The 11,749-nt window shown below is 38.4% G+C and overlaps 1 pseudogene; it reads right to left on the bottom strand.

Moving 5' to 3' along the window:
• Positions 1-6,944: 6,944 nt before the first annotated feature.
• LOC147509105 (small nucleolar RNA R71) lies at positions 6,945-7,040 on the bottom strand (annotated as a pseudogene).
• Between the last annotated feature and the right edge of the window lie 4,709 nt (positions 7,041-11,749).

Genomic DNA, 11,749 nt, shown 5'->3' with positions numbered 1-11,749 from the left:
TTAACATAAACTATGATTAGTATGGAGTAAAATTCAAGGGGTTGGAACTTTGGAACTTTATATATAGTCAATCTATACTTTGTACTTCTATAGTTTGTCTATAATCTATACCACGCCCTACAAATTTAATTGTGTGTTCAGTTTGTAGATGTAGTCACCTCACATGTTCACTGAACCATGAGACGAGTCAAACAAGTCAGGGTGGTCAGATCCTTTTCTGGAAATCTCACAAAGAGAACAAATGAGATAGAATCCTAAGTTTTAACTAGGCATTCAATAATACCTCAGAGCATCTTCAATGCTACTCTATTGTCCTACGTGTAGAGTGGGCAGCTCAAATTTTTCACACCAACCCATACTCTATATCAAGTTGACAACTCGCTACACTCCATTTTGGTGGTCAAATATAGAGCTTGATTTGCTTTATCAAGTGCCACTCCATATTAGTTGCCCAAGCTGCCCCAACTTGCCACATGTGCAAACAACCAAATTTAATTACTTTTCTATCACTATGAATAATTTTTAATTCAAGGATGGTGTGTTGATATGTTAAAAACATATGATTCTCTTAGTAAGTGTGTGCTTCAGTTGTGGACGGACTTATACAGTGTCGTGCACAGCTTATACATTGTCGTATATAAGCTTATACATTGTCATATATAAACTTTCTCTGTTATATAGTGTCGCGCACAGCTTATATAGTGTCGTGCATAGCTTATACATTGTCTTATATAAGCTGCCCAGGTACAAGTTGTTCAAGGCACTATATATAAGCTGCCTTCAAACATGTCTGTTAAAGAGAAAGCATGAACAAAGCAAATACTATTCAATTCTCTAAACCAGCTACAATAATTTTAGAGCACAAACACAGGCATGGACAAAAACATATGACCCATGAATATTTCACTTGACAATAAAAAGTAAAGACAAAAATTAGGAAACCCACTATATGATTTTACCTTCCGTAGTTGAGTGAAAATGGTTTAAGAAATTTGTCGGATGATTTGCAAGCACCTTGACCAGTTGTAACTCAAAAAAAAAAAAAACAAGCTTCAACATTTAAAGATACTAACTTCAACATTTCCTACCGTATAGAGTGAAATAACTAACACAAATAAAATAACAAAATAGTTTGATACTTACGAGTTTTAACTATGTGGAGAGTCACAAACAACTAGTTACAAGCTTCAAATGTTGTAACTCCACATCTCTGTCTTTGTCCAAAAAAAAACAAACGATTCAGTTGAGGAAGATGAAGAGGAAAGCCAAAATAATCATAAATATTTAAGTTTGAAAAGTTTTAATAAAAAGAGAAAGATCAATACCCTAACTAAAAGTTTTATCTAACACCAAAGCAAAATGATTAATTTCTTTTGTTGAACAAAATAATTAAGATAATAGGAGTGAAATTTTAAGTTCTCCCTAAAATGAAATAGAGGCGGGGAGAGAGGGAAACAAGTGTTTTGGGGATGAAAATTTTGGAGCGGAAATGATCGACTGATTGAAGTCGTCTATGATCATTAAGACTGTGATAGGCCGTCCCTTTTACTTCTTGGGCCGTCAATAGTAATACAATTGTTACTAACCGTCCTTCCTCAAGTGTAGCCCGTGTCCTATATTTCCCATTTTGACGTAGTGAATGGTAATTTTTTGGATAGAGGTGAAACCGAAGCCTTAACCTTTCTTGAAAACCAAGCTGAAAAGAATATCCATTGGGATGATATAAACAATTCTAGAACATCCCAACCTAGTACATCTAAAGCTAGTGGTATTTTTTAGGTGAAATTCGATCCAAAAATCAAAACTTTAATCGAAACCCTCACAAAAATGATAGATGCCGTCACAACCAAATAAAAAGACCAAACCCCTCATCCTGTCATGAACATAAATACCTCACCATGCAATTTCTATCTAAGCTTAAATCATATATATGCCACCTGTCCCTTGATCACAAACCTATCATCACTTTAGCCAGAAGAAGTATGTGCTTTCAATGTATCAAATACACCATGGAGACAACATCCAAACTTTGTATGGACTAACATTCCACAAAACTAACCACCTCCAGGTTTCAACAAACTACCAAATACATTCAGACAAGGACAAGGACAAGGTACCCATAACAATTAGAACAGAGCATTGGTTCCATCACATTTTAACCAGAACTACCAAAACCCATATATCAACAACCAAAGAGACCTAGTTCCAATTACACTATCAACTAGCGTCTAAACAGATAAGCCCACCGAAATAATGTTATCTATCATACAATAACAAACCCAAATCCTAGCATCCATGCAACAATATCTAAACTTGTTAGCCTAAGACAAAACCCAAAAAGGTGTGTTCCAGGTCAAGCTATTCCAAACCCCAAACCAACAAACACAGCTTTTGAAGCAACAAGTGACGTGAACGAAGCTAGAGCGCTAAAAACTCTTTCATGATCATCCCATCTATTAGGATTAAATCCTCTTTTTTGCGATGCATTCCTTCTCCATTCCATTCCATTCCATCTTTTTCTTTAAGGAATATATCAATAAGGTAATTGAACCACTCCACTTGGAGTGTGTGGTTGTAAGTGCTGAAACCTTAGTCCACGTATATCTCTCATATTCTTTGTAAAACACTTTTTACTCGTCGTTTGAGTTAGTGTGAACATGTGGAGTGAGTATACAAATTTTATTTTCTTTCTTTTACATTTTTTTTTCAAAACAGTTGTTTTCTCTGTTCTGTTAATGCTAGATTCTTGATACATAAATAGTTATGTGATTTTGCAAAAACAAAATGGGCAATGGATTTTACACAGAGCCCGAACAACATAATCTAGGGGCAGTTTGAGATCAGTTTTGCTTACTGAGGGTTGCCTATATCGCCGAGTTATTCACCCGGGTCAGGACATTCCATGTCTTGTGCAATAAATCCCCTAACTCACGTAGCTGAAGCTATGTCTATCTAGATTGGGTTCGCCACAGAACTAACATAAAAGTTGCCTGAGATTATCTGTTATGGTTTGTTTTCTGGAAAAAGTATTAGCATCTAGAATAATAGCTTTTGAGTACGAGTTTCTTAAACCATCTCTCCTTAGTTTTCAAAACTAGAGGAAATAAAAATGAAAATTATACGTCCTGGAGTAACCAAAATGATACCGTATTCAAATATAATTTTATATTTTTGTCAAAACCTCTATATAGTTGTAGATATCTTTTGCTTAAAAAAAAAAAAGAGGAACAGGCATCTCCAAACGAGAATTTAACAAATAGAGTAACCCAAAGTGATACTATTCTCTGTTTAATTCTATCTTTTGCCTCCACCTTTCTATTTGTCTCAAGAATCTATCATTAAAAGACTCAAACTTGTACAAATTTTATAAAATTCTTCATTTCTTAAAAATCTTTCCCCCTTCTCAATCTCTCTCTTTCTAAAAACTTTTCAAAAAATTTCAAAAAGCTTTCAAAATGTCTTCTGTAATTAACGAACAAAAACCCTTCACCTAGCAAGACTAGATGGATAAGTTTCAATGATCGTGCGCAAGCACTTCCTAGAGAATTGCAGCTAAAGATATGGATACTTATACCAAAAACCATCCTTAGATTGGATAAAAGTTCATACGCACGTAAGAGACGAGCCATAAGAGAAGGCTGGTGCTCGAACTGTCAAACACCAACTTGTCCCGGTCTTCAACCTCATAATAATTATATTTATAAAGTCTACACGTGTTTTCCTCCAGTGCATTACACTGAGTCTAAGAGAGTAATCCAGCCATGTGATTGGGATTGACTCAAGTTTTCAAAAACTTCTGAGTCTTGGGAATCTGACTTAAAATGACCCACTTTTTTTAAATTTCAGTCAAACATATTCAAAACCCAAAAAAAATTAATTAAAATTTTATTTCTGTTGTTTGGACATATTTGCTCACAGTTTATTTTCGTTTCTTTCCATCATCTATTTTTCATCCACCGTTGGATATGTGTGTACCTAATACCGTTGCATAGCATTTTCGATGCTGATCGTTTTAGTACCTCACGGGTCAAGATCGGACGAGTAACGAAGCGCGGATCGGCTCTTGAAGTTGGCAAGGCACTGAGGGCAAGATCAGAATTTCCTAATTTCATTTAGGCTTGGGCCAAAATTTCATTTTAACTTAGGAGGCACATGCGAGGTACGTGCCATCAACCCTATTTAGCCCACGCAACCGCCCATCCGACCATCTTCTTCCTCATAATTTCTAAACCCTAGCCACCCCAAGTCAGCTCACGACCGCTGATAAGAGCCCAAAACTGTAGTTTTAACCCTGTAACAGTCATACTTTTAGACCAATTATGTGAGTAATAATTAAGAGTTAACACTGATTACGTGTTTTTATGCATTTCAGGCTTCAAAGTCCATTATGTGCAGAAATGTGCCACTTTAACGAGATAAAGGAGCAAAGGTCGGTTACTAAGGAGTTCCGTGATTAAAGGCCAAGATTCAAGAAGACAAAGCCTTTCTGAAGCCCGGTCAAAAGCTGAAAAGTCGACGCGCGTAAACAAAGACACAAAGTCGTGAGAACTTCCGAAGGCCGTATCTTTAGACTCAGACCTCGGAATGGGGCTTACCTTATGTCAAAACGACCGGCTCGGAAAGAGCTTTCCAATGGTCCAAGCCTTGACCCAATCAGAGGAGCAGAAGTGGACACAAAGTCTATTGAAGCCAACTGCAGTTGAAGAGGCCTTTTTGGACTGAAAGAATTGGGTTTTGGGCCTGATTCTCTGGCCCAAAACATGGCTCCAAGCCCATGCATGATTTTTGGATCTGAAAGTATAAAAACAAGAGATTGACTCTTTGTTAATGGTAGCTAGTTAGACCTAAAACTATAGATAATTATAGATCTAGTTTTCATGTAATAAAATTAAGTTTAGTTTAAATTCAATTCTTGTTTTAGATTAAACTCTTAGAATCATTATTCTTAATTAGTTTGATTAATAAAATAGCTAGTTTGTCAATTTCGATTCTTGTCATTTACAATTGTGTAGATCTAATTTCCCTTATTACGTAGATAGCTAGACTTAGATTAGTTAGATTATTAATTTAGTATTTGAATCTTTGTTTTATTATTCATTAGATTAATAAAATAGTGTTCTCTATAAGTTAGTTTCATTTCCATTAATTGTTTAGTTTCAATTCGTAGATTCAATTAATTGTCATTATTAGTTTAATTCAATTATTGCATTAGTAGTTTTGAATTGAGTTTAAACAAGTAAAGTTCAAATCTTTATATCATGTCTTGTTTGAATTCCATTGGGAATGATAAATAGTGATGATTCTCGGCTAAACCTCCATTGAGGGGTTGAGAAGCCTTGATGAAAGCTTGATTCGATTATCGTAGAAGTCGCCGTAATTTCCTTTCCACTCTAGAAACGATTAGTTCACCATGAGAATGGGTGTAATCGTTCACATGCTAGTTATGAATTGGTAGAAATGCCATGTGTAATTAGGGATTAGGAGTAACCAGTTGTTCTCAAGCAGCTCAATTCGATTACGATGATTAAGATCATTAGTAGGGTTAAGTTGAGTTAAGGTGGAATCAATCCCCCTCTAACTCCTTATCATAGAATCAACGTAGCATTCCCATAGTTGTTTAAATAGCCGACTAGTTGCATCTTGTGGGTAGTTGCATTGTAGTCTAGTTGCCATTTCGTAAATGTCTCATTAGACTTAGAGTAGATTACTTATACGTAGAGACACAGCATGCGGAAGGACTAGGAGTGGAACGAATCATCTACTCCACTATTTCTCATAGGATTGAGAGTAGAATCTTTGATAAAATATAGGCTCATAAGATAGTTTTAGTTTACTTATGTTTTGAGTTTCATCGTTCATTTCGTAGGTAAACTATCAATTTTATGATTTATCAAATGGCGCCGCTGCCATCTTAGTTTCACTTTCGCATTGTTTTCGTAGTATAACAACTTTTCTTAAAGTCCCATTTCACCCACCCACCCTTGTTTGATTCATACTGTGGTTCTCCGTTTCAGCATTGAAAAGTTCCGCGAAAAAATACACGGAGCGACCGCCCCTAAGCGGCGCCACTACCATATACGCTGGAACCTTGAGAGCGACCAGCTCCCCATCTCGAAATAACCAGCCTAAAACACTGTAACTTGGAGTTACATGGAGCGTGGATCAAGCTTCTAAGCGAAGCCATTCACCTCGAAATGACTTTTGCCGAATTTCCATAGGTTTGATTCGAACTTCGATTTTTCAAGTTTTTCAGTGTTCTAACTAGTTATATACACTAAACACGCGTAAACAAGACGCTATTCATAAGCGAAGCAAGGACGCAATCAGGTATTCCTTTCTTCTGTACCTCACATCTCCTGTTAGAGGTTTATACTAGTATATCATAATTGTTTGGAGTGTTGATGTGTTTAGCTAAATTTGGTCTTAGCCTTGTATGAGATTAAGGTCTGGTCGAACAAAAACACCAAACGTAATCACACAACAACGTCAACAAACAATTCTATCTAATATACCACCCACTACACCTCTAGCTACTATTTCACACACACCACCTGACACGATGCCCGGCGAAGGAGAGATTCCTCTCTCGGACTTTTATAAAGCCTTGAGCGATAGCCCCAAATCTTACATCGTTCTAGCAGACCCAGTGGGGGATTTCCGAATCCCCCCAAATATTTTTAATTTGTTACCCGTTTTTCATGGGTTAGACCATGAAAAACCTTATCAGCACATGTGTAGGATTGAACAAGTCCTAACAACATTCCACCATCCTACGGTTGGTGCGGAACAAATTAAACTCAGGGTATTCCCTTTCACCTTAGCCGATAAGGCGGCGTCTTGGTTAACTGCCCAAATGCCTAATTCTGTGGACTCGTGGGCTAAACTTGTTCAGCTGTTTATGGAACATTTTTACCCACCCCTAAAGACGGATGAGATGCTTTCCAAGATTCATTTCTTTTTCGACAAAATCCTCATGAATCATTTTCAGAGGCTTGGAATCGTTTCACCGATCTCCTTATAGAGTGTCCACATCATAACTTAGCGAAAGACACGTTAGTTCGTGCCTTTTTCAAAGGACTTCTATACCACTATAAAGAAGTCCTAGACATAATGAATGGGGGTAGTTTTCTAAGTAAAGGAGCCTCGGAGGCTTATAAATTTTTAGAGGATCAAACTAAGCGAAATAACAACTGGGGGGGTAGTGACGATATCCACCGCTCCGCTAGTTCATCAAATACAGTTAAGGCCGCCGGTATGTTTGAAATTAAACACGATCCCGAGCTTAAAACTCTAATCGAATCACTCACAAAAAAGGTAGAGGCCATTTCTGTTCAACAAAATCCTATCCCCGTCATGAATGTAAATTCAAATCCATGTAGTTTCAGTTGGAGCCCTCAAAGATCCCGATTCCCATCGTCCCTATAGCCTATGAACAGGGCTTGTTCCATTAATAGTGAACCTAACGCCTTGGAGACAAAATCCCAACTTCTCGTTGGAAAAATAACCAACACGCCACACCTCCGTGGTACAATAATCAATATGTTAGGCCAACGCACAGTTTTAACCAAGCTCCACCACGACAAGGATAAGGTCAGGGTAATTTTAATAATTATAACAACCAAGTGCAACCTCGACAAGGTCAAGCACAAGGTCAAGGTAGTTATAATAATTATAATGCTAATAGAGGTATCGTTCCGGTAAATAATAATTATCAAAATCCACCCATAAATAATTCACGGAAATAGTTCCAAATACACCACCCGACTACTACACCCACACAACCGGATCGTCTTGACACCTTCATACAAGTGAGCCAAAAACTTTTCCAAACCATGGCTCAATCTAACCAACAGCTTCTACAATCCGTTAATAATTTAAGCCAACAGTTGGCCCAAGATAAAGCCCAACCCAAAGGTGTGTTGCCAGGTCACGCAATACCTAATCCTAAAACAACAAACACAGCCTTTGAGGTAATCGATAATACTAGTAATGAATATGAAAATGTAGGTGAGCTAAATGCCATCACCACTCTCCGTTCTGGCAGAGTGGTTGATAACAAAGTAACTATGCCTATAGTTACCCCCACCAATAGTCCCCTACACCGCTATTTTACTAGATACCAAATAGAAACCAAGAGCCTACCACCGTAGAGGTACCCGTTACAACACAACCTAAGAAACAAAAAGCCATGGTTAAACATCTAGGTGATACCATTGCTAAATATAGAGATAAAACCACCGTTTCCACAAAAATTAGCCGTGTTAACTAGGGATACTAATTATGAGGAAATTAGGGACGTTTTCAAGAATCTAACTATCAACCTTCCCTTCCTCAAAGCTATTAAAAAGCTACCACACCATGCTAAGTTTCTTAAGGAGTTGTGTACTACTAGGCGTAAGACCAATATACCAAAAGACGCCTTTTTAACAGAACAATTCCCAACTCTATCTGAACATAATGGAATTGTTAAGTACAAGGACCCCGGCCGCCCCATCAGATAATGCACTTTAGGAGATTCTTATACGACGACCGTGTTATTAGACCTGGGGGCTAGTGTTAACTTACTCCCGTTTTATTTATATAGACAAATAGGTCTAGACGAGATGCAACCCACTAAAATGACGTTGCAATTAGCTGATTGGTCTATTAAGTATCCTAAGGGTGTGGTTGAAAATGTGCTGGTAAAAGTTCAGGATTTTTACTATCCGGCTGATTTTGTCATCCTCGACATACAAATTAAGCTAACGACTCTCCCGATCATCTTGGGGCGCCCTTTCACGGCAACCGCCAATGCGCCATTAATTGCGCGATGGTTCGATGTTCATGTCTTTTGGCCATCTTGCTATTGAAGTAAATGTTTTTAAAACAAAGACACATTTACCAGATTCGTCTATGGATGGAGAGGTTAGCATGATCGAGAGCTTTGCTTGAGATTATTTCAACAACACGTTCCCTGATAATCATATGCCCAAATTTATTTCCTTTGGAAGTTCAGACTCCAACATTTTCATCCCTACACTAGCCGATATACATATTACGGATGAGGATGACATAGATGACTTTCTCAAAGATATAGAGGGCTATCATAGTAACGTGGATATGACCAATCTAGATGAGGAATTCGATGAGTTTCTTAGAGCATGTGATGATTCACCCTATCAAGAACTACTTTGCACAACAGCCACCTCGACTCCCCTCCTTCCACCCTTTCAAAGGAATCTCGAGTTTGCACTCGATCATTTTGTTTCTTCTGTGATTCATAATTTTTTAAATCCACCTAGTAAACAAATACTTCAGAAGAACCAAGCATTTGACACCTTCATTTTTAGACTTGAAACAGTCCCTACCTACACCATGAATGAGTTTTGTGCTAAACCCACATCCTCATTGTTTACATGTTTTCCTTCTACAACTTATCCATATCCACCATATTCTCCATAACCATTCACTTTTCCACACTTATTCACTAGAACACCCTCTCATTCAAAAATGAAAAAGAAGGTGCATGCTAGGTTACGTTATAGGGTGATGATCTTGAATACAAAATTGGAGAGACAAATAGGCCTGAATTTGCTAATCTGATTGGCGTTCTTTTCCTTAGGGATCAACACAATGAAGTTCGTGTTAACACCCATAGGCAGCCGAGATTTGATGAAGAAATATCTTATAGCTCTGACCAAATCAGCTTCCACAATGTCCCAACATTGTTGAAAGAAAAAGCCCGTAAAACCATCAGGGACTGGGGAGCTGTCCGCTTTAAGATGAAAAACCGCTGCCCTCACTTCTTGTGCTGATGGGATGGAAGATATCTTTGCATTATCATCAACTGAAACAGCCTGAAGCATAGTTTGAATTAGCCTCCAGTCAATCTCATGCTCTGATTTTCTGAATTTCTCCTTATAGTGGTTGACCACGAACTCACCAATCTCCTCCTGGGTACTGATTGTGTGCCCCTCATTGTTTTTCAGTTCCGAGATAAGAGATTTGCTTCTATTGGTATTCGCCATTGCGTGGAAGAACTTGGTGCTTCGATCATTATCATTCTCCCAGCTGGCTCCTGCTTTCTGCCTCCAGAACATATGTTCTTGTTCTAGCAATTTCTCAACCTTGTTCTCTTGATTCACCATTTGCATATTGAAATCCTCATCCGTGTTCCCTTGATCAAAATGTTTTTACATCAGCTCTAAACTTTTGGATTCTTCTTCCACTTGAAATTTGATGTTACCGAATATCTCCCTGTTCCAAACTTTCAAAGCACTTTTCAGCCGCTTTAGTTTTTGTGTCAGGATATATATGGAGTGACCTGCCAAAGGAACATCCCAAATAGCTTTAACCGTATCTCTGAAAGATGGGTGGGAACACCACATGTTGAAGAATTTGAAGGGAACATTTTTTGGTCGAGGGATATCCACACTGCGCCCCACTATAGGAGAATGGTCCGAGCATAGCCTGTTGCATACCTTATAATTCCATCCCGGGTATTTGGAGCTCCATAGAATATTAAAGAACATCCTGTCCAGTTTACCCAGAATCTTAAGTCACCCAACTTGCATGTTCCACCAGGAGAAGTGAAACCCATTACAAGGGGCTTCCATCAAGTGATTGGAACCAATAAAGTCTCTGAAATCAGACATCGCTGCTGTAGATGGTCAATGGCCTCCATGTTTGTCTGAGTAACTCAGATAAGCATTAAAATCCCCAAGAATTAACCATGGAAGGTTCATGAGGCTAAACTGATGAAGATCCATCCATAGTTACCTCCGATTCACATAACTGCAATGAGCATGAATAATGGACAAAAGCACTCCATCCACCTCCACTGTTATCTGTTGATTGGAGCAACATAACAAGTTCGGAGTAGCCACTGTTGTCTTCTAGAAGAGCCAAATGTTAGGCACTCTATTCGGACTATTATTGAAGAAAAAGCAAGAACTCATTCCCAGAGATTGGAGATAGGCCTTTGAGAAATCATCAGGACTGATCATGGGCTCGGCAATACCTACTATGTCAGGATCCCATTTATTGATGAGCTTCGAAAGCCTATTTTACGACTTGTCGTTCGCAATTCCTCTGATGTTCCAAAATATGCACCTCATTGAGATCGAGGTTGTTTTATTGTGAAGGAAGGTGTAAACCACCTTTAATTATCCCTTTTGCCCAATTGCTGAAAGGATCATTAGCAAGGAACAATATGGTTTCATACCAAACAGAAACTCTCAGCAAGTCATCGGGTTAGCCTCCGAGTTAATCAATAAGCTGCAAACACCTCAGCATGGAGGAAGTTTAGCAATCAAGCTTGACATTTCTCAAGCTTTTGATACAATGGATTGGGAATTTCTGTGGGCAGTCCTGCGGCATGTGGGATTCTGTGACATTTGGATTCAATGGCTACAAGGAGCATTCTCTAGCAACTCAATGTCTATAATGATCAATGGTGGACCAATAGGGCATTTTTCGGCGGAGAGAGGGCTGAAACAGGGGGATCCTCTCTCCCCCCGCTTTTCGCGATTAGCAGAGGACTGTCTAAGCAGAAACATCAGCAAGCTTGTCCACGAGAAGAAGATTCGGCAAATGGTGGTTAATGGTAAATACTGCAGTCCATCACACCTAATGTTTGCAGATGATATTTTCTTGTTCAGTAATGCTAACATGAGATGCATCAGACAGATTGTCAAGATTCTTAATAGATATCAAGACTCGTCGGGACAAATCATTAACAAAGACAAATGCAACCAAATTTCTCAGCCCA

This window comes from Coptis chinensis, chromosome 3, assembly GCF_015680905.1.
Source record: "Coptis chinensis isolate HL-2020 chromosome 3, ASM1568090v1, whole genome shotgun sequence".
NCBI classification, from domain to species: domain Eukaryota; kingdom Viridiplantae; phylum Streptophyta; class Magnoliopsida; order Ranunculales; family Ranunculaceae; genus Coptis; species Coptis chinensis.
This window is presented reverse-complemented; position numbering and strand designations above follow the sequence as displayed.